Genomic DNA, 22,817 nt, shown 5'->3' with positions numbered 1-22,817 from the left:
ATAACTGGAAGGCACAATTTTAAAAGCAGAATAATGTGACACAATGGGAAACTGTCAGAATATTCACCTTCTCCAAGTACCATGCTGAATGCATCGTTACTTTTCCACAAACCTCTCAAGAGCTCACTTACCTGTACACCCCTGGATTATAGATTGCTCTTGCTAGATGAAACCAAGAGCTGTAAGCCACTGGGAAGCATCTCAGTGCATGCTCAGTGCTGACAAAGCAGACTAAGGAGCCACCGAGTTAACAAAGCAGATCTTTAATCTGAAAGCCACTGCAAAGGCAGGGGTACTTTTTACGTGTATACTTTTTATATATTCCCACCAGAGAACTGCAAGGCACTTTGCAAACAACCTAGATTTGCAAAGCTCATAAGCTAAGTGACTTGAGCCCTCAGGCATTCCTCACAAAACCAGGACCATGTCCTCAGAGAACAAAGCTACCTCAAAAGGCAGAAGTGGGGGAAAAGCAAGCATTTCTATTTGACTTGCACATGCTCATTCACCCCCCATACTCTTTCACTACTGCTTTAACATATGTACTGCTACAGTGCCCCTTCTGCATGACTGTGTATTTTTAAACTCTCACTTCCAAGGCAAAGATTCTTTTGTTTGTTACAGAGAGGCAGCTTCTCTGGCAGTACAGAAGATCCTCAGCCTTAAATGGCTGATTTGCAGTCGGGCCAAAGCTGGATCTTCCATGGACTCTGAAAAGACAACTTCCACATCTGCGGGCTGTCTTTTCCACACTCTTCAGCTGAACCTGAGGGAGAAAGAAGTCCTGCTGGCAAGGACCTGTCTAAAAGACATGCTGCTTCTACATTACACCAACTGTTGAGAGCCATGACCACAGAGCTAGTAAGCAGATGGCAGCCACACTGAGAGAGCATCCTCCTCCTCATATAGAAGACTTACAAAAACCTGGATACTTACTGGTTTGTAACATCTTTACTAAAAAGGAAAGAACACACACACAAAAATCTCCAAACACTCAAAGTCCCTTCACAACCTATTTCTGCAAAACCTGGAATCAGATTCCATTTCTCTGGGCATATCCATCATCTAAACTGGAGGTAAGTTTCAGGAGGAAAAAAAATCCAACTCCTCTTTACTCATTTACCAAAAAGAACTCTTCACTAAACTTTCAAAAAAGACTTTTGCAACAACATAAGACTGGTCTTTTTACTTTAAATGCAAAACCTTGGTATGGAAAGGAAGCACAGCTGAAGGGTTATAACACAGAAGGGTTAGAGAAGTTTTTTCTTCTATTATTCTCCATTTCCTTTGCACATGCCAGTCAAAACTATAAAATACTTGTGGGAGAAATGCAGAAGGCATGGTTTCACATTCCAAAAGATCTATTTCCATGTGCTGCATACGAGCCAGTCGACCACCCAGGAAAGCCAGGCAAACACACTTTGGCCCACCAGTGCTGCAATTGCTGACAAGCAGCCCTTCATCGTCAGGGCTTTGTCCTGTATTTCCTATAAGAAATAAGCATCAAGCCTGACAAGCAACCAACCCTGTGGCTGCATCACCTCTAAATTTGCCCTGAAACAGTAGTGACGAGCAGACCTGCACTTTCTCCTCTTGAGAAGTGGTGCCAAGTGTTAAAATATTTTTAATAAACTGGCCACAAGAGAGAAAATCAAAAAAATGAGTAGATAATCTGAATACAGAAGCCTGTCACACTATCACCTTTTATTTGTCAAACCTTTCCATCCTATCCTTTTGCCCTCCATGACAACACTTTCACCCCAGTTTTATTGGGGAAATGAGAGCAAAGTTGGGTCATCTGTAGTCTTGGGAAAGGGTATGACCAGCTATTTTCTCTCCCCTAAGAGCCCTGGACAATGTTACTTTCTTTTCATATATCAATCACAGAAAGGTTTGATAACTGTTTCAGAGTCACTAAAAATTAATCAGTCCCTGAGAGGCCAAGCTGGTTGAGAAACTGCTGGCTGGAGCAACATAAGTAGTAGGCATGACTTGCCTTCAACAAAGCAGAAGGCATTTGGTTTTAGTTAAAGGGGTAAAGGGCAGTAAAACTCGGCCAGGTATTTATTTATTGGACTGGAGTGCCTGCAGCAAGAGAGGAGGGTGAAACAGTGTAAAGTTTTTGTAATCCCAACCTTGGAAAAGAAGTAATTGAACTCTGGTTTCACTGTTGGAACGAGATAGCACAGAAAATCTTTGGTATGTGCTGTAGAAATTATGATTTATAGAAGCAATGGGGTATCTGCGTGTGTGTAAAACCAAAAAAGATCTAAAAGCTCCAAAAGCCCTAAAGCTTTCCCAAGATGATACCTTTTCCTTGACCTGTTGGCCATTCCTTTCTGCCAGTTCAAAACAGGAGCATAAGGAAGCAATAAGCCACTAGTGAGATTGTTGCTTTGCAAAATGATATTTTCAGTTCAGCAGTGGGGAATGCTGACTGGGCATCACTGAAGCGTACCCTTGGATCTCTCCAGCGATAAATAAATAAATTCAATAAAAGTTACAACTATTAATGGAGCTTTACGCAGTCTTGACCCAAACCTCCACTCAGTGGTGTGGCTTATAATACTTCAGTACAGGCTAATATGTGGACCTACCAGCTGTGACTTATCTGGGTCTCAGTCATGTCCCCCTACTCGGTGTGAGGGTAACATAACAGGGGTGGACAATCAGAGACCCCCCACTCTGGATTAATTTCAACTCTGGTGAACACAACTGACTTTCAGTTCATGGCAGAGAAAAAAATCATGCAGGTCCATCTAAGGATGCTGTAGAGGCTCATTGGATGTGTGGCAGAGAGCAAGAAAAAACTATGAAGAGGAAATAATGGGATGACATTGCAGTGTTTAGCTGGGACTGTCAAGCAACAGTTAATGCTGAGGAATCTTGCAATTCTGTTTATGCTCTTTCAGCACAAGCAGGTGTTGGGAAGCCCAGGATGGGAGGGGCATGCAGATAAAAAAAAGAAAGAGGAACCACTTTTTTTTTCTTGTGTGCATGATCTATTCAGATGAATCTTTTTTACCGACAGGCTTTCTTCCTGGAATCAGCACAGATGCCCAAGTGTCACTCTGTGGCTCTCTGATAAACACACAGCATACCTCAAATGTCTAGGTTATGCTGCCTGTTTGTAGTGGAGGTTTTGATGGGAGTTCCGAGGTTATTAAGAAATTTTAAACAGAAATATTATTAAAACCTTCCAACTTTTTCAAATTTAGATTTATTTGGTTGAAGTTTTGTTATTTTCATACATTTATAGTCATGTGCTGTAATGCATACCATCTGAAAAGTGAGACATAAAAGACACACATCCATTGACACACATCTCATTTCTTCCCTAGGACTTGTGGAATACAGCCATGCACACGACTTTTGCAGTGCCAAATTTTGTACAGAGGAAGGCTCTAACCTGTAGATTTCCCTCCAACTGCTGCTGCTCCTTGTCCAGTGCCACAGCCACCTCTCCTTTTTCTGCAGCTCTTTGTTACTGAAAATCAGTGTCACTGGCTGACACGATTAGTGAGGCTGACATTATGCCATTAGGCAGAGGGCAAAGTTAAAAAGCAAAATAACACCCAACGCAAAACCTCTAGCCATCTTAAGCAAAAGAAATCAGGCTCAAAGAGATATAACCAACCTCACCCTTTCCAGTTAAAGAGAACGTCCTCACACTACAAAGAGACAAAATGGATACACTTCTGCCTGCCCCAACATATATCCTGGAGTGCTTCAATTCCCATTCATTGAAGGCAAAGGTGGAATGGGGGAAGAGCAGGAAATAAAATGGTTAAAACCAACCAACTATCCCAACACAAAAAGAAAATAAACCACCAAAAAATGCAACCCAGCATCAGACAGGAGATAAAGCCTGACCTGTGATTCAGCAGATTCAAATGCTCAGAAGTACAACAGCCTGTGCACTACTGAAAGACAGCAGCAGTCCATTACACGTATGGATTTGCAGCACTTTGTCAGCACTAATGATATTACCTCATTAAAAGAGATAAATGCCTTACTGTACTACCAAAAGCATCTGCTCCTTCCTTCTCGCCTGTTCTCCATCAGGACGACCAGCAGCAGCGCAGTGAAAACAAATCAAAATACAACACTAAACTCACTTAGAGCCACTTGCTAAGGTTGCTTTGTGTTGTTTCAATGTTAACGTTTTTATGTCATTTTTTTTAATGGGGTTATGCTATGTTTCCTACCAGGTACCTCTTCTCTTGACACTAAATCAGCGTATCAAACACCCCAAAGCTCTCTGAACCACCATGGCCCATCAGCTTTCAAAGAACTTCTCAGAAAATAAACTAATGTCTACCTCAAATAATTCATTCACTGTTGAGTAAAATGATGCAACTTCAATCACAGCAGGTGAATTAGGTAAGGGGGTGACAATGACTTCTGTCTGTTAACACCCTCTGACGCATTGCCACGCTCAATAGAACAGTTTTCTTCCAACAGATTCCTCTCTACATGCAAAGGTAGCAGTTTACAATAATGAATGTTTTATGCATTATTCCTTTGTGTATAGGGTCTCCCAAGTACACATTATTAAAGTCTATTAAACTCTCTATTTAGCAAAATTACCAATGTGCCTTTGGGAAAATTATTACAATGAAGCTGTACTGGTATTTAAACTCCAGTTGTTTAACAATCTTTTCCTAATCACCAATCCAGGTATCAACATTAAAGTGCAGACTTCTTCCAGCACAGCATAAACCTGTCTATGAGCTGCTTACGGAAATTGATTTTAAAAAATGAGCATTTTAACTTGGCATGCTTTTCATAATGAGCCTCAGACAGCTTTTGCTTTAAAATAATAGGAACACTTTCTTGATCCTCTTCACCAAACAGAGCCCTCCACAGTTAAATCTGGATACAGAACAAATTATCTATCTGCAGCCACATCATTTCTATCAGCATACCAGTATCTGCAAGATACCAGCCCATTCAAGGAAAATTTGGCCAACAAGGTCCCATTCTTTACAAATGGCTTTTCTATGAGAAAAAACCTGTCCTAGGTGAAAGGGATGGAGCAGTCCAAAAGCTGCTAAAACCCATGAATGCCCAGGTTCCTCCTCTGGTCCAGATACACCTCAGAGAGTTGAGTATGTAAAGCAACAACAGGGCAGTTACTAACTGCTGTTTGTGCCCCTCAGACTATTTCCCCTTTTCATTCTAGCTATAGCTAGCTACTCTCTAAATGTGCCTCTTTTTGTGGCAATGAGTCAAACTTGGTTCCAAATTTGTAATATATGTCTGTACCTGCCGTGACAAGAACAAATATTTTTCCAGTGGGAAGAGTCTCACATTCTCAGGGGAAAAGGAAGTAAACTTCACTATACTAGAAATCACAGGATTCAGCTTCCTGGGGTGGGGTAGAAGAGACCTAGGTCTCAACCTTGCAGGTTTCCTCCATGACCTTCAATAAATCACTGTGTTCCTGCCTTCATTTTTCATCAGTATGAAGTGCTCAGGTTCTATCTATGGGGCAGTCAGGCTCTCCAGCAAAGACAAAAGACGTCTTGTCCTTGCTACTACGTTACACGAACAGTTCTACAAATTCAACACCAGTTCAATTTTCAGCCACCTACAATGAAAAAAACAGCACTGATTTACTGAAAAAACACTGACAACAATCTTACAAAACCAGTGGTCACAGAAACAGAATATAAGTAATGGAGCTGAGCAACAGGGCTTGACATCTTATGAAGATGCAAAATTTAGCCATCATACATGCATGTTTTGGTATGCCAGAATTCAAAGTTTATGTCCAAATACAAATAAAAGGAGGACTAAAGTCATCACTAGAAGCTTGTATGTATACTAAAGATTCTTCTGACAAGTATTAGTCAAATACTATCTGCTCTTTTTGGCTCTAAGGACTATCTGCTCTTTTTGGCTCTAAGGCAGGCCTGCACAATGAAGTTGTTTCCACCAGGACCAAAAGTCCTTCAGGGAACAATCCTTGGGATAAAAGCACAGCAAACAGGTGGGCATATTTTAGCCATATACTAATTTCCCTATAAATCAATGGACAAAAGCTCTTCCTTTCTCCAGTTACAAACCCAGAGCCAAATCACCTTCTCTGTTTTACAATCTCATTGACATTGCTCAAGTTACACATGCACCAGAGCAGATTTTGTCCTTGGGGGCACTGGGAGACCAAATCTCTCATAAATAAGAAAGGAAACAATCTGTTCACCTTAACTGAAATGGGATGAGGAATATCTCTTTCACCTAAAAAAAGGAGACATATGTCTAAGAGACAAAAGAAAAATGCCACTAATTTCACTTCTTCAGTTTGCTTCTACATTAGGAAAGACTCTTATGTACTTAAAAAGTTTTTCAGGCTTTTAAGGCAATTTTATGCAACTGCAGATCAGAAGCCCTGAAGTCCATCAGCTGTTGGCTTAGAGAAGTTGCTGGTGTCAACTTCACTGTCTTCCATCCTGTTTGAAAGGGTTGATCAAGGGTGCACTCTATTGCTGAAATTCATCAGTCCCTTTTCCTATCACTTCTTTACCTCAACACTGGTTTCACAAACATGAGGTGAGATACTTCTGCTGAGTTTCACAAAGTCCAGCCACGTCTTTAGCTTAGTTTGTTGTTGACTGGATTCACCCCAACAAGCAGATTATGGTTAGCTTCATAAGCACCAACACTGCACAAGAGAGAATGGGGCAAGTTCCTGGCCAAGGACAATGTGGGAAATGAAAGACAATGAGCAGCTGTAACTGGGACTGGTGTAGGCTGCCACAAAACCCCTAGTCCCTGACATGTACCAGAAGACATTGTACAAAAACACGACAAGTGCACATTGTGGGACATCGCAATATGTGTACCCAATGTTCCCATCTTGTTATGGCATTGTGTTGATCACACCAGAGGACAGACCTCACAAAAGCACCTGGCAATACAATGTCATGTTTATTCCACAGTACTGAGTGTAGACCGTCATTTGTTGCTGTGGCACGTGGACCAGCAGCCACCCCAGCCAAGCTGTCACTTTGTCTCTCCTGCCACCTACTGTACTGAAAACCAAAATATGTGTCACCAACTCACATGCATTTCCACTTGTGATTGGAAATACCTACCTCAAGTTCTTCTAGAAGTGCCACTGCATGCATACAGGAACTCCCTGCTGTCACCACTCCTTCAGCAATGCCATCCAGTGTTTCCTGCTGAAGGCTAAGTGCAGCACTTGGAGCTCTACTTAACTCACTAATGCTTCAGGGTTAAAATTAGCGTTAAATACTAAAAATTTTCCAGAGATTAGTGCACAAACCCCTCTCTCCCTTTGCTCCATGGAGAATTAATCACAGAAGATTTATTTTAAATGGTGAACAGGCTATGATACCCCACAAACCTCTGCCCCTTAATTTTCTGTTACGTTCAGTGACAACACAGGGGGCAAAGCCCAGCAGAAAGTAACTTCCCATTGAGTGTGTGATTGTCAGCCTGTGGGCAGGGGTGAAACTCCTGCTGCACTTGAGCTGCACAACCAAATGAGTGTCACCCAAGAACAGACCTGCTACATGCAAGAGTCTGGTTTAGACCGTGGTTTACCCTTGTCCTTTTAACCTCTCACTCTCAAAATGCCAACTGAGAAGGTCTGGCTGTGCCACCCATACCCTCAGCAGCACAGTGACATCCTCCCCATGCAGTCCTGCTGCCTACGACATTGCCAGCTGCAAAAAGGGCTTCATTGATGCTTGTGTCCAAAGGTGCAACCCAGGAGAAGAATTCTTTAATCACAACTATCTGAGTTCTGCCATCCTTCCAGACACCACTAACCATAGTGAACAGCATGCAGAAGGGCAGCAACGAGCCTGAGCTGGTCCAGACTAGTACAAGCCCACCACAGGGGTTTCAAACCCATTCACAGTACTATGTGGAAGCCAATTAGCAATCAACTCAAAACCAAACAGACAGATATCCCATGTTAATTACTTATGCCATTCTCCCAGAATGCACAACAAGTTTATTTTTTGGTATATTATCATAAATTTTGAAAAACTATTCAAATAGAAAACAACAAGCTTAGAATAGAAGTAATAGAAATCTTGTTACTTTCTAGTAAGAAGCTACCTTGTGGGTCCTGGTCCATTTTCCCATGAATGCTATTCCCTTTTACCCAATCAACAGCTTAGGGCTCTATGACAGCAGCTATCTTTGATAAAAGGAGTATTCTGATGAGGGAGGAAGGCATCCAACACTTGTATGATCCAGTAAGCAATCAAATGTATTTATTTATGCTGTGACCACAGTAATCAAGAGATACTAAAATGTGGAACGGAGCATCAGTTAAATGCATTTTAAATCTGATTTTTCACTGGTTGCAGTAAGGAAATTGTTGACTAGCAGGACTCTTTAGGGTCTTTACAGGCTGCAATTAGTGAAGCAGATACAGAAGATAAATTGCTCCATTCCTGCAAAAGCAAGTCTTACTTTTGCAAGTAATAGTGGGCCTTACATCTTAGCACTTGGAATTTGATCAAGTGATAAAAAAACATTAATATAATTCCACTCACTCCCAGATAAACTTCCCTGAAAAATGGGGACATTTCTTCTCCTTAAACAAATCTGACAAGGCTATAACTAAAAATATTTTTGTAACACACAGAGTTCAGTACGAACACAGGAAAACAATTGGCAAGAGCAACTGGAGTGTCTAATCCCAGCTATTTAGCCACCAAAATGCTTCAAGAGCCGTGATACATCCACTTAAAAGCCAAATATGGCTCACAAATAGCTATTAAACATGAATGAACTTATCAAGAGGCAACAGTATGTTCCTATTAATTGTACAAAGGCTGCAAAGAGGTTAGAAAAAAAGATATTGCTACAGCATCTGATCAGGAGTGGCTTTTGCTGACACCAATTTAATTTATAACAAAATCAAGGCAAAAAACTAAAGGATCACATTAGCAGTTAGTAATGCTACAGAAGCTATCCGTGAAAAGCTAATGAAATGAACAAAGCCTTAAAACAATTTGGTATTTTTTAACACAGACTTGAAAACCTGCTACTGCAAAGGCACTGTCAGAGAGTGCTTGGACATCCTCATTAGCAACTTTCAGACAACTTTTGAGGTTCCCTAAGGATATTCCTAGGGAATTCAAGAAGGCAATTTTATACACAAAGTGCTGCCTAGATTGATGTATCATTCAACCAACCTGCAAAGTTTAATCTCTGAAAGAACTTCTACCTCCTGTGTGCTTGACCACATGGAAGGCAAAGAGGTTTAAGCTTGCTTGGTTTATGGCCAATGGAGACTTTCTAACAGAAATGGAAATTAGATGACAAGCAGGTAATAAGCTGCTCCCAGAGTTTCCCTTGCTTTGAGAAGAGTGAAGCCACTGGGAGATTTTCAGAGCAGATTCTTCAAACAAGCTGTTAAGAAAAGCCGCTATCCAGAAGGCTCGACAGGAGGAAAAAGGAAGCAGGGAAATCACAGTTAATGGGATTTGGCTGCATCCAGAAAACAGCTAGGTTTCGAATACATTACAAACAGTCCTGCATTTCACTGCTGCACCAATTCATTGCTGGATGAGAAAAATTTACATAGATTTAAAGCTCCACAGAAACTTAGATTAATCTGTTTAGAATTAATCTTGTCTCTCCCCTGAAATGCCTGAAATGGATGAACATGTGACAAAAAGGAAATTGCTACCACTACACTATAACTTCTATGATTTTCTGTTGGGGTAAAGCAGGCTAGGGATTTATTTATGTTGAGGATATTTCCTAAGTCCCAGAAATGAACGCTTGCCCCATTCACCTTAGATATCACCTAGATAACTTAGATATCACTGCAGAGTACTGTAAAGTTGGCCTAAGTTTTCTGAGGGAGAGAATCACTATCCTGTCCCGTTAAAAGGATAATGTGACATCAAACACAGAGGGTTACCTCTCTCCTAGCGCATCTCTCCTTGGCACAACATAAGAAGGTTAAGCAACCCCAGCAGGAGGTTCTCAGTGCCTCCCTTCCCAAGCCTTGGTGGGGATCTCCTGCTCATCCTCCAACCTAGGATGGAGAGAATTAGTAGTTTAAAGCTACTAATTGAAAGAAAAATTGCCACAGACAATGTCCTCTACCTTTGTAAACTGATGCCAAGCACAGGACATGATTCAACACGTATGAACTCCATACTCATCCCTCCTCAGATCCCAAAGGAGGCAGCACCACAGTAAGTGCCAGGAGGAAAGAGGTCAGCAGCAGCAGAGAAATTTCTAGTCTAATCATGAGACAGACAGAAGAATGGAAACGATAGGAGAAGTGAGATAAAAGAATTAGGGGCCTGATAGCATCACACACTTTAAGAAGAAGGAGAGGAAGTTGAACGGCTGTGAAAGAGGGGGAAGGAAGAGTAAGGCTGATTTTCCCGATAGACAGGTCATAAACAGTTCCCGAAACCTGCCTAGTCGGGCTGGTTGTCTGACGTAAAGATGCAAAAAGCAACACATGTGGCATCTTTGAAGCGGAAAAAGGAGACATTGAGGACTGGGGCACTCTGTAGGGGAATGAAAAACCTGCAAGTCTTCTAAGTGCCATAAATAGAGATGAAGCTAGAGCTTTCAATCAATAATGAATGTGAATAGTTATAAAGGAGTTTTGCAGAATTGTCCACTAAGACAAAAATCTTAAAAATTGGCTCTTCACAAATGCCTTTTCTTTTGGAAATCCCACACCACTGCTGGGAGATTAGCTTTACAAAGTGAGAATTTAACTGGAATTGCAGCTCTGGGTAACAACAGGAAATGTTGCTCGCAGCAACAGAAAATGTAGGATGATTAGGTTTTTGGGGAAAAAGGGAAAGAAAGTTACAGTAACTATGCAAACAGAAAAAATAACAATGCTGTCCTTCTCCAGGACCTTTCCAAGGATCTCAGAGCAATCTACTGCCATTCCTCATTAAAGGCTGTTGTGCTACAGCCACAGCTTATTGCACCATCTAGTCCCAAGCCTGGCTGTACTCCTCATCTTTATAGTTCTGTCCCTCTGCTGATCCTCACACCAGACATCAGCTGATGGTCAGGGACCCCATGGGGGGTTTGTGCCCTGCAGGACCCCAGCTGGGACTTGGGGTGTTGCCAAGTGCTCCTACATAAGTAACGAGGCGCCCTCATCAAGAGACAGACAAGACAAAAGGTTTCCACCAAGTGGGAAAACTCTAAGCACAGAAGGGAAGGCTCTCCCCACGCTGAACGTGCTGCGCTCAGCAGCGCAGCCCAGCAGAGCGAGCGGGCTGGGAAAGCCAGCCGTCTTTCAGATAAAAGTGTAGAAAAGCAGCAGGAGAAAACGGGAAAGACAAGGTCAAGTCAGAGGGAGGCAAGCTCCAGACAAATCCTCTCCTCCCTAGAGGAAAGCACCTCAACAGACATTGCTGTGGAGTCAGCAATGCAGAAGATACTACTCAGCAGGGGAATGCGTCATGTTAAAATGCAAACCCTTGTTTACATGCTCCCTCAAGTTCCTCAACTGTTGCTAAGAATTTTAGGAAATACTTTGCATTGGACTTGTTTTATTGCATATTTCCCACCAATTTCCAGTTCCAGTTTCTACTTCTGTTCTTAATTTTTGATCACTGCTGGGACAAAACAGTAAAATTCAGATACTGCCTTGCTAAGAAAACTGGAGTAACTGGGAGTTATATTAACAATACTTAAATACAGTCTATTTAAAGGTTTGAATGCATCTTGTTAGAACACTGCATAAATTAACCCAACCTAATTCTCTAGGATGTAACAAGATCTGAAAAGCTCCAAGTTTCATGTTCTCTCTTACCACCCACTTAAAAAACCAAAACCCAACATGCTGGGGTTAGCTTAGGTTGCAAACGAAAACAAAATTCACCGAATTCAACCGAATAAATGCAATTTACTCCTTGATGCAGTGAAGATGATGCCACAACCAGCTCAAAACCAAAGCAAGAAGAGACCCACTCCGGCCCCCTCCATGCATATCCCCCCTCGTTTTCGCTGTTAGTGTTGCTCCCCCAGCCTGTCTGCCCAGGATTCCGAACCGCTCGCCCCATCCCTCCCCACTGTCCGAAACCATCCCTGGATGGAGCAAAGCACGCCCTGCTGGGCTCCCAGTCTCCACCGCACCGCTTCACTGGCGGCCAGACAAAGCAAACTCCAGTTGCATCACGGAGCAAACTCATTTTCCAGCAACCTCCCAGCCCGGAGTTTACCGCTACTGTAATCCGGTGCTGTCAACAACGCCGCCTTTGTTGTGCGCCCGTGTGCGCCGCTCGCTTGCCAGTTGGGTTGTTGTTTTGGGTTTATTATTATTTTTTTTATTATTATTATTTATTTTAAGGAGAATTTTTGCTTTAAATGAGTAATCTGTTTTCGAGAGATTTCTCCTCCGTGCTGGCTCCACCCTGTACTGTAAACGAGACATTACCTTATACAAGAATGAATCTGCTGCATTCCTCTGTCTAGCTGCCTCGCAGCACATTTCCTACGCTCACAGCAGCCCCGGCAGTGCACGCTCTCCCACCCCTTCCCCCCCACCTTTCTCTCTTTTTTCTTTCCCTTTTTTTTTTTTCCTTTTCACTGCCTCGCTGTGTTTTTGTGTAAATGATCTCACATGACTCAACAAATCCATCTGCCTGGAGCAGGCCAAGTTTGGAGCCTTCCCAGGAGGGAGGAGAAGAATTGCTTTGTGGAAAGGACCTGGAGCTTTGCCCTTTCTCTGGCTCAAATTACCCGCCTGTCAGGCCTGACGGATTTGGCTAAAAATAAAAGGAAGCGGGCCGTGAAAAGGAGATGAATGAGCTCAGCAGTTCCTTAGATAACATGGGTCTGGTGTCGCCCAAAGATCCCAGAGCAGGAACTTCGGATGCCGGACATGTAAGTGTGGTGCTGCAGTCTCAGTGAACGCGGCTGCTTGAGGACCAAAAAAAAAAAAGGCACAAAAAAAGGCAAAACCAACCATACGCTGTTGGAAATAAATGGATTAAAGACACTCAGAGCAGGAAAACTGCCTGCTGCAGATTTGGGCTTGCAAATGGGGAGATTTACGGGGTTTCCAGAGGGGAAAGGAGGCGTGGGGGGGTGTGGCAGGGGGCCGTACGTGATGTCAGCCTCCCGCCCTGACCGGGGAGCCTCTGCATCCTTCCTGAAAATGCCTGCCCAGCGCCCGCAGCGGGTATTAAGCACTTAGTTTGGCAATGTAATGACACACTGCAACAATCTGTAATGCGAGGCAGTCAGCAAAGCCCTGGCTCGAAAAGCTCTTTCTCCTAACCATTAACCATATGTTTGGCTCCGCCGCCGCCCAAGCGAGCGGGTGTTCCAGCGCACCATCTGGTTTCTATCCACACAAGCAACTGCAAAGCACAGAGTATTTCCCTCTGGAGCTGTCTCTTCCTCCCCGGCCCCCGATCCCCACCCGGCTCCCCACTCCTCTGCTCCCCATCTTCCTCCTTCGCCCCTTTCCAGCAACAACTTCACCTTCCTGTCCCACTGATGACTCAAAGTGGAGACCACGACCACCCCACCAAAGGTGCACCAGAAGAGTGGGGATGCTGTGTTGTGTTGCCCCCCGTGAGCTCATACCCCTACACACGTGTGTACACACACACACACACACACACACAGAGGGACTGCATCCCTCATCACCAAAGTCTGGGCTATCACATTAAAAAATATGCTCTTCAGTGGTCCAGGAGCCGCCGCAGTGTCCATCACATCTCGCTGCGCACACACACGCACAGGGAGCATTCAATTTGGATTACATCAACTCTGTGCCGACACTGCAAAAGGACTTCAAGAATGTACCTAACAACAGGAGGACCAATGGCAGTTTTATCTCCTGCTCTCAAGCAGGGCTTTCTATGCACTTCAGGTCTTGGTCCCCCATCCCACCAATATAAGAACGCTCTGGCGGGAAAAAAAAGAAGTAAAAAAGGAAAAAGAGAAAGAGAAATGGGATGAAAGAGCACTGAAGAAAAAGGAATGAAAATATTTACTTTTCCTGTGATAACTAAACAAGCTCATTCTGAAACGATAAAAAAAGCTTTCAAGTGTTATATTTTAGAAGGCCTTGTACCATATGTTTGCTTTACGATTTTATGAATTCTAACTACTATTTATGTTTTTAAAGCACTTCCATCATTCCGTTTGTTTCTGAAGTACCTATGGGACATCAGCAGTAATTTTCCCCTCAGGTTGGCCAATTTAAGATTAATCATGACCTATTGCAAGTAAGTATTCAGGGATGCAAGCAATAGGATATTCAGCAAATCCAATACTTGCTCCTTTAAAGTAAGTTTATACTCTGCAATGAGTCACTCATACAGTGTTTATCCAAGTTACCAGTGCTACGAGGGAAAAAAAGCCCATTACATTTGCAAATACATACAAATCACAGCTGTAAGCACCCAACTGCTTATACCAGGACTTGTTTCTATGACTGGATATTGATTTTTTTAATAATGTGTCATTATACCAATGTTGATACAGCAACTAGCTTCCTGGAGTAGGCAATTTAATATTAAAAAGAAGCTGGCTTTAGGAAATATCAAATCCACACCCATTCATATCCTTTTAAAATGTCCTTCTTAGTCATGACTATAGCAATGCAAAGCCACAACTGCTTTTTTCCTCACCTTGCACCTAATGAAGAAAATGCACTTGCCAGTTAGAAACAGCTCAGTCTAAGCCAATGAGCTTTGTTGATCTCAATAAAATACTGCAGAATCTCTTCAACTGTTGCTATAAATGAAGAATCTACATTGGAAAAGATGATGCATATTTTTCAAACTTCCTCCATATGAGAAATCAGTGAACGAAAAAGCACACCGTAGGCCCTTATCCCAGAATCAAACAGGCGTGGGGAAAACCATATGCTTGTGAAAAGCCTGATGACTTCACTAGGATTGCCTAAGAAGATTGAGAATAGGATCTGCTCTCAATTACAAACGTGGAGTGCAATTAGCACTGTAAACTCCCCCTGCCTTCATTCTGCACTCCCCTTCAGTGAGGGAAACAATTAAAATAATTAAAACCATAAGAGATTCATTTTAGCTAGGAATTTACTTTTCTTACAAAACAGGACCTAAATATGTTAAAGTCCATTACTTTAACATAATATGTTGAAAACATTAGTAGTATGCTTAGGCACCACACTTCAGGTTTCCTACAACAATGCAATGAGAAATTGTCTCCATCCACACACAGAAAACGACCAGCAGTAGTTCTCTCTAAAGCAATAATGATCTAGGTCTGGGTCTTTCAGCAGGTAATGATCTGCTCTGATCCAGAAATCCCTTTAAAGGGGGAATTCAAGGGAAGTATTTGTAGATTCAGGGTTCTGCAGTCTGAAGGGACTGCTCATCATTTGACCTTCATCCATGAAACAGGCATGGAGCTTCCCCGCCTACATCCATGCAGCTGTAAGAGGTCGAAGGAGAGACTCTCCTAGGGTTAAAAACAAACCCATTAAAAACCCCCCAAAAAACCAAAAAAACCCAGTCTCAGATACAATAGCCTGACATAAAGAAGGAAGCAGCCCCAGCATCACTCCCCAGCACTGTGGGAACACCTACACCCTCTCATCTGGTCTGAATGAATTAACAGCCAGCTACTGGGTCTTGTTATACTTTTTCCCCTTCCTCTACTCCTCAGCCCCTGACAAAGGGCCACTGATAGCCTGAAACCCGGCCAGTTTTTAAAGCATAATAAAAAATGGTGGCACATTATTACCTGAATCCACCGAGTCCTCCTGCCAACAACGATGTTTATGCAATCACATTTTTCTGTTTTTAAAAACTTCTCTCTTGCCTCATTGCTCTGTCTGAAAAACAACACAAAAGAGAAAATTGATTAACTGCAAGCAATTATCTATTATTTGCATTACAGCAGTTTTGCAGTAGATATTCAGGTCTTTTATTTTCTGCCTCATCTCATAAAAACATTAAGCAAGAAAAAGTCCTTTCCCCAAAATCACTTATTGATCAAATAGAAGCAACAGATACAGTTTGGAGAGGCAGATGAGATACCACAGCCCGTCACTTGTAGAGCTACAAAGGAGAACACACCTCTCCTATGCTCGGATCCCCTGCCCTCCTCCCAGGCCATCCTGCCTGGCAGCACTGGGACCAATGCCAAGCAGACAGTGCCACCAAAAGCAGAAATACAGAGGGAGAGAAAGCTAATTAAATTTCTTTCAGTATCAACAGCAAATACATGCCACTAATAACCAAAGCAGTTATGTAAAAATAATACTTGCAAAATTGCATTGACAGTAGATTACTTAATCATAAAGTTTCCCCATACTCGGTACCTACAACATTATTTAAGTAGTGACTCCACTTAAAATTCTCAAAAGGGTGTTTTAGTGTCTGTGTTTACTCCTTGCTTCCCATATTAGTAGCTTTAAGCTTTAGTGTCAAATTCTCCTGCTAATACACTTCATAGAAGACATTTCTACATTTAAATAAGGAAGAAAAAAGCCCATACGGTAGAAATCCAGCTGAAGACACAACCTCAACCCCCCACCCCCAACCCCTCTGAACGGACACAAGACACATGATAAGTAAAGGAAACTGGATTTTCAGTACTGGAAATACCATTAGTGTCAGTATTTCATTGCTTCCCCTGAAAGCAAACAAAACAAACCCCTTCACTTAAAGAGATGCAACTCAACCATGTGTGTATGATCCCTTGCCTACCTTCACAAGGGCATGAACAATTAAACCCAGTCACACAGCGCAGGGTGGAGGATATGGCTGTCATACCCTTCCTGCACTTCAGGGCTCAGGCATTTGCCATACTCTGTCCATTGTTGACACGGTTGACTGACAGAAAGTTTTGCTGCAAGATTTTGGTCACAGTGGTTTGATTGAGACATTCCAAAAAAAGTGGTGGGAAAGACCAAATTCTGCCATCTCTGGAACAGAGTTTAAACCTGGGTTTAGCCTGATGCCACACGAAGCAATGAACACAGTCTAGTTCAGGGCAGAGCAGAAGAGAGGTGACCTTTGCCTCTGGCATCTGCTGCCAACCAGGGCAGGGCCACCTCCCAAGCAAAGAGGGTCTCCTGATCCAGGTGACCTCTCTACAGCAGCCTGGAGTCATCTATGCTCAGAACAAAGCAGCCAGGATCTGAGCCAGGGGATGGCAGGGAAAAACATGTCAAAACAAGAAATTTCACTTAATGGGGACAGAAAATTGGAGGGTAGTATGAGGAGAGAGTAAGAATTAGGGTTAGACATGGAGAGCTACTTGGTGGCTGTGCAGCTGCAGCACTGCCAAAGAATCACATCCAAGACTCTATGATGCCAGTGGACAATGCCATTTGTTTGCTCCCTGCGAAGTCTTTGGTGTACCTCAGGTATGTTGAAGAGAGAACGCTGATGAGTTCAAGCACTCAGCCCTGAAGAGGGAGGGAAATGTGGCAGGTGAGCGCTGCCTGCTGCAGCTGCCTCCACTCTTGGCACATGGGATGTACCTGAGCTGTGCATCAGGGTTTCAGGGTAAGAGCGCATGACAAGTCTAACAGCTGCTGGCAGCAAGGATGGCAGCCACCCTGACACTCCCTGCCACCTTCTCAGCGTCCAGGCAGACGAGCTGTGCCTTGGAGAGCTGCCATGCAGCTCCAGTGAAGCACTGCACCAGTCATTTAAACTCAGTATCCCTCAAGCGGCCATTAACAGTGAATTCCTAACCAACCTGAAAACCTGGCTTCTCTCAACTGAAAGTAATGAACAGTCACAGCAGAAGGGAACTGTATTTCCAGTGCACGAAACACTATGGAGTATGGAGACATCTCAGCAGCAAGGCTGCAACATCCTCAGGATCCTGTGTCCTCTTGTTTTAAGTCTCTTCCTGTAAAGAGAAGTGGGACTTCCCTAATAATTTGTCAAATCCTGAAGGCTGACACTGGTAAACAGAGTAACATCGTGAGGAAATGACAAACTTCTTCAGTAGGATTTGAGTACTGTGCTATAAATAAAAATTTGGGCCAAATATGGGACAGCAGGGAAAAAACAAGATGCTGAATAGGGAGTTTGCCCAGGGCTTGCAGATACAGCTGGCAGCAGACAGGCAACTTGCAAAAAGAGAAGAGTGTGATGACATACTCAGAAACCATCCATGCATTTACAAAATCTGCACAAATCCATTTTGTATCGGTGTCACTCTGAACTTACAGAATCATAGAATGCTTTGGGTTGGAAGGGACCTTAAAATCAGTTCTAATGTTGCAATGTATTTGTGTACAAAAATAAAATTAACAGTAAATAGCTGAAACTTCCTTGGATATTATGACACCTTAGACATTCATAGCTTATAACAGAGCACAGGTCTACAGTCAAACAAATGCACAACACAGGAAGACAGACCTTAAAGGTAAATAATTCAGGACTTGAATTCTTTAAGGTAAATAATTCAGGGCTCTAATGAATTCACTGACTGTAAATAGAGAGTTCCACTGTGAGGAACCCTCCAAATTGCCCTACATCCAATCCTCAGGAGTGCAGGGCAGAAAATTGTCAGCACAAACATGTCTCAAACATTCCTGGCTATAGCAGCAAGACTCTAACACAAAAGAAGTCTTGGACAGGAAGAGATTGCTTCACAGACTGGTTCCAGTGCTCCATACTGTGACCATGGGGATGCTGAAAAGGACGTGCACTTTCAGAAATACCACTTGGGCAAACAGTGAGGTGGCTCTGAAGCAAGGAAGCTGACCCATGTTGCATCCAATAGAAGCACTGGGAAAACCCTTCAAGGGTAGCCAACATAGCAGTTTGGTCTGGCAGTGCTAAAAACACACAAGACTATGGGTGAAGCTGTAAATCCTTTGTATGACAGCCTGTAGATGAAAAGAAACCAGAGAACCCCCTGTAACCTCCTCACCTCACAAACCCTCTTCTCTATCCTCTTCAATTGAGTATTGCCAAGTGCGTTCTATCCACAACTGGGAATTCCTGGGCATCCATCAAGAAGCATTTCCAAATCCCATCAACAAACCACAGGATAAATCCTTAAATTCTTAAACTACCAGCAAGTGTCAGTCTTCCTAGCCTGCACCCTCTAGTACCAAGGAGCTGTTTTGCAAGCAGCAACCATTCCTGACCAAGCAAAGAAACTGTACCGAAGTTGAGAAGCAGAAAATTGTCAGTTATACTATGTTGTTGCTGCAAAAAAACCCCAAACAAACCTACCAGGATTTTTATGCTGTCTCATACTCTAAAAGTAGTATTTAAAACCACCCTAAAGTTGCCTCACGCCCTCTTACAAGACCTACATGAAAGCACTGTGGAATAAAATCCCGCCTTTTGCCGCCAGACAAGGGCATGTCAGCAGCGATAGCCAAGGCGCTGCAAGGTTGCTGACGAGCCTGGAAATACTGTATGGGAACATGCCCGAGGATCAGCAGTCAAAAACACAACTGCTGCTCCCACTCTGTGCCCAGTGCAGATAGAGATCTCATCACCAGCAGAGATCTGGGTCACCACAAGGAAGCTGGAGTTATCCAAGCACCATCATCTTTTAGGTAATGTTCCCGAAAGTGGAAATAAGTATGTGGCAAGGTTTCATCTGACAAGATGCTGGTTGTAAACAAAAACAGTGACTGGGGTTTCCTTGCTCCTTGGTGATATCATCGAAATGGAAAAAAACCCAATGAATTTCACCTGATGTCTTGTATCCAAAGTGTTTGCAGAATGACTTTGCTGCATATGCAATGTTCAGACTGCAGTTTCTCAAGAGCTGGCAAATGCACCTCGACTGCCAATGCCTTCCTCCTCCTAGACATAAGGCTAAAAAGTATTTGTTTGCCTATCTTGTACTTCAAAACTGAAAAACCAAACGTGAGGAAGGAAAGCACTATAAAGACAACACTAGAAAGACAATGTTCAAATTGAAGTATCAATTTTAAACATATGATGTTTGTGAAAAACAAACATGCTGAGTCTCCACACAATCAAGTAGCTGATACTTATCCAGGTGCAGGACTGAAAACCAGATCAGCTTTCCAATCCCTGCTAACCAAAACTTTTGCAACCTTCCCGTACGTCATTTCCTTGTTTACATCTCATGGTATGGAAGTTCAACTTTTGGAGAAACATGAATGATAAACCTAGAAAGTGAAATGCGATATTATTTACAGAGTAGGAGAGCACGCCGTTCACAAGAATTCGTAGGCGCACATATCCCAGCCCTGTTCCTCAGTTCAACACCCACTCCTGAAATCCTGTACCAACCAGATTAGCCCATGTACACATGCCTGCACTCTTGGAGAAACAATAGTCTCTTTCAGTCCATACAATCTTCTGAAGAACCAGGCAAAAACGTCATGGGAGAAGTTAGGAAATATCTGCAGAAAACAGCACACAAGATGAAAGGCAGAACAAGCCTTTTAACTTGCACAAAGTACATAACATGGAGGATAAGCACAGAACTTAGTTACCTAGCCCCTCTTCCAAAGGGCTATTTTTTTTTCCTCAGGATGGAAAAGGGGATTGCTGAAACAACTTAAAAAAAACCCCAAAACGAAACAACTGGGATAGTGGAATGGCTCCCTTACAGACAGACCATTGCAAGCAAAATTCAGCTCCAGGAGCTGGGAGAAAACACACGCTACCCTTAAGTGCCAGGATCTCAGGCAGACAGCAGGGATCCTGGCTGGCATGATGAGCCCTCCTTTCCCCAGTGCACAGCACTCCTTCTTCCATTCCCCTCCCAAACACTGTTGCTACAGAAGGCACAGAACTATTTTTTAATTAATCCAGCACAAAGTCTGAGCTGCCTCAGGGTTAAGCTAAACATTTTCTGTCTTTAACCATTATGGCAGAACCAACTACAGTGAAAAACACTTCACCATAAGGCTAGGGAATTGAGGACAGAAAAGAAGCTGCAACAGAGTCACCCCTGACCTCTCAAAATTTCGCCTCCAGAGCACACAAAAATAAGAAACAGAATTTTTAATCAGCTGGGAAATGGGGCAGGGAGACACTCTTGGTAAAATTATTGTTGTGAATATCACATGAAAGGCCTTATGGAGTTTTACCATCCACCTTCTGTTCCAAACTGTAGGCCTCCAAATAACCTATCAGAAAAAATCCAACTACCCACACTTTCAGGAAAGCACTAAGCACTGAAGAGACATTTAAAAGGCATGCAGTTCTACAAATCCTTGTTTCTCCTCTCACAAGGGGCTGTAACTCCTGCAGGAAACACATGCTCCTGTAACAAAGCAGGTATTCTCTGTGTGTACTCACGCTGCCTATTATTTTTTTAATCATCTGGTATGCATCTTCCTAGGCGTGCTTATGTTAGAGGAAATACTAGCATTAGGTCTGCAAAAGAACACTGACTACCTGTTCTGCATGAACATCCTGAAGGTTAATAGTGGAAACTGTTGCTTCAACTCTGCCTCTGCCTTGTGCTGAGCAGTCCACTGGCATTTTACCACACATGTGCTTCCCCCCTCAACTCATGCTCACTCTCAGCAGGATTTTACTACACAGTTCATCAGTACAGTACTTTTCAGACTGTAGGAGCAAGTCAAAGCATATTTTGAGGTGTCTGCACAGAGACTATATGAAAATGTGAAAGTTGATCACAGAAGAATACAAGTTGCTTTTTCATTTCACAGCTCTAAGAGTCAGAAAGGGTTAGTAGAACCCTGATATATACCAGATGTTTTAAAGTAAGGTGCAAGATCTGGTGTCATGAAAACTTCCTGACAGCTACCAACTGGCCTTGCTACAGTGAGCAGGCTTGTTCTGCCTGTGGAAGATTACAAGTCTAATGGAATGGGAGTATTCACAGCCTTCATGCACATGTATAATCCTACTCTCTTTTCCTGAAAATAAATTTGACAAGCCCATCACTATGATGTGAAAAAGCCTCAAAACTGAATTACTTTGTTACATATACAAAAACGTTGGGGCTGGAGTATATCCATGGTTTTGCCAAGCACCACACTTAGCCCAAGAAATGAAAGGGCAATTTTTTTCATTTGTTTCTAGCAAGTCTTGAGTCAGTTTCCTTCACTTTCTTCTGAATTTGTGTTTGGATATTAAAAAAAAAGGCTTTCACCTCAGCTACCACCCATACTGCACTGGGTACTCTACAAATACATATGGAGTCTTCACAACCTGAAAAGACAAGTTTCACCTTGTTATTACAAGATTGGAGGTTGTTTTCTATTTCAATAAAAGGGAAATTTCATCATTAAAACCGAAAGAAAAGAAGAAGAAGAAGAAAAAAATCAGCCCTGCAGAAAAGCATCATTTCAGAGTAACAGGAATATGCATCTATCATTTAAATTGGCCCCTTGGGTGAAGCCCATTGCAGAGATCAAAAGTCTTTCCACGGACTTGGGATAAAGCCTTGAGAGTTCAAAATACTGGTGAGAGTGGACATCAGTGTTTCTTGACTGCATGGTGTAGGGGTGCATGAAGGCAAAATTCCCCAACAGCCATAATGCTTCCCAGTATGAGAAACCCCAGGGACTTTGGGTACCATAAAAGCACACACCCTAAAGAGCATTTCAGACAGTGATACAACTCACTGGCGACATGGGGAGACTGATAACATTTTTTTGTTGGTGACTCTGCAGCTCCTATTCCCACAGCCCATGCTAGTTCAAAAAACAGCACAGGACCTGCATGACGAAAAGAGGAGTATCTCAAGCCAGGGACAGATAAATACACACCAAGGTGAAGCAAGATGGTCCCAGAAGTGGAAGTCTGGCAGTGGGACTGTGCCTGCCAACAGTGAACCCTGAATGATCCCACAGGAATGTCTCTCAAGCCTCCCATATCCAACCCAAAGCAACTTCTTCA

At 42.8% G+C, this 22,817-nt stretch overlaps 1 protein-coding gene across 1 annotated transcript in view; it reads right to left on the bottom strand.

Moving 5' to 3' along the window:
* BACH2 (BACH transcriptional regulator 2) overlaps nt 1-22,817 on the bottom strand; it is a 182,799-nt gene that overhangs the window by 124,276 nt on the left and 35,706 nt on the right. Inside the window, exon 2 of the mRNA XM_014881433.2 lies at nt 15,724-15,814. The gene's annotated coding sequence lies outside the window, so the exon portion shown is untranslated. The remainder of the gene's footprint in view (nt 1-15,723; nt 15,815-22,817) is intronic.

This window comes from Sturnus vulgaris, chromosome 3, assembly GCF_052056855.1.
Source record: "Sturnus vulgaris isolate bStuVul1 chromosome 3, bStuVul1.hap1, whole genome shotgun sequence".
In the NCBI taxonomy this organism is placed as follows: domain Eukaryota; kingdom Metazoa; phylum Chordata; class Aves; order Passeriformes; family Sturnidae; genus Sturnus; species Sturnus vulgaris.
The sequence above is the reverse complement of the archived record's forward strand: the minus strand, read 5'-3'. Positions and strand labels throughout refer to the sequence as shown.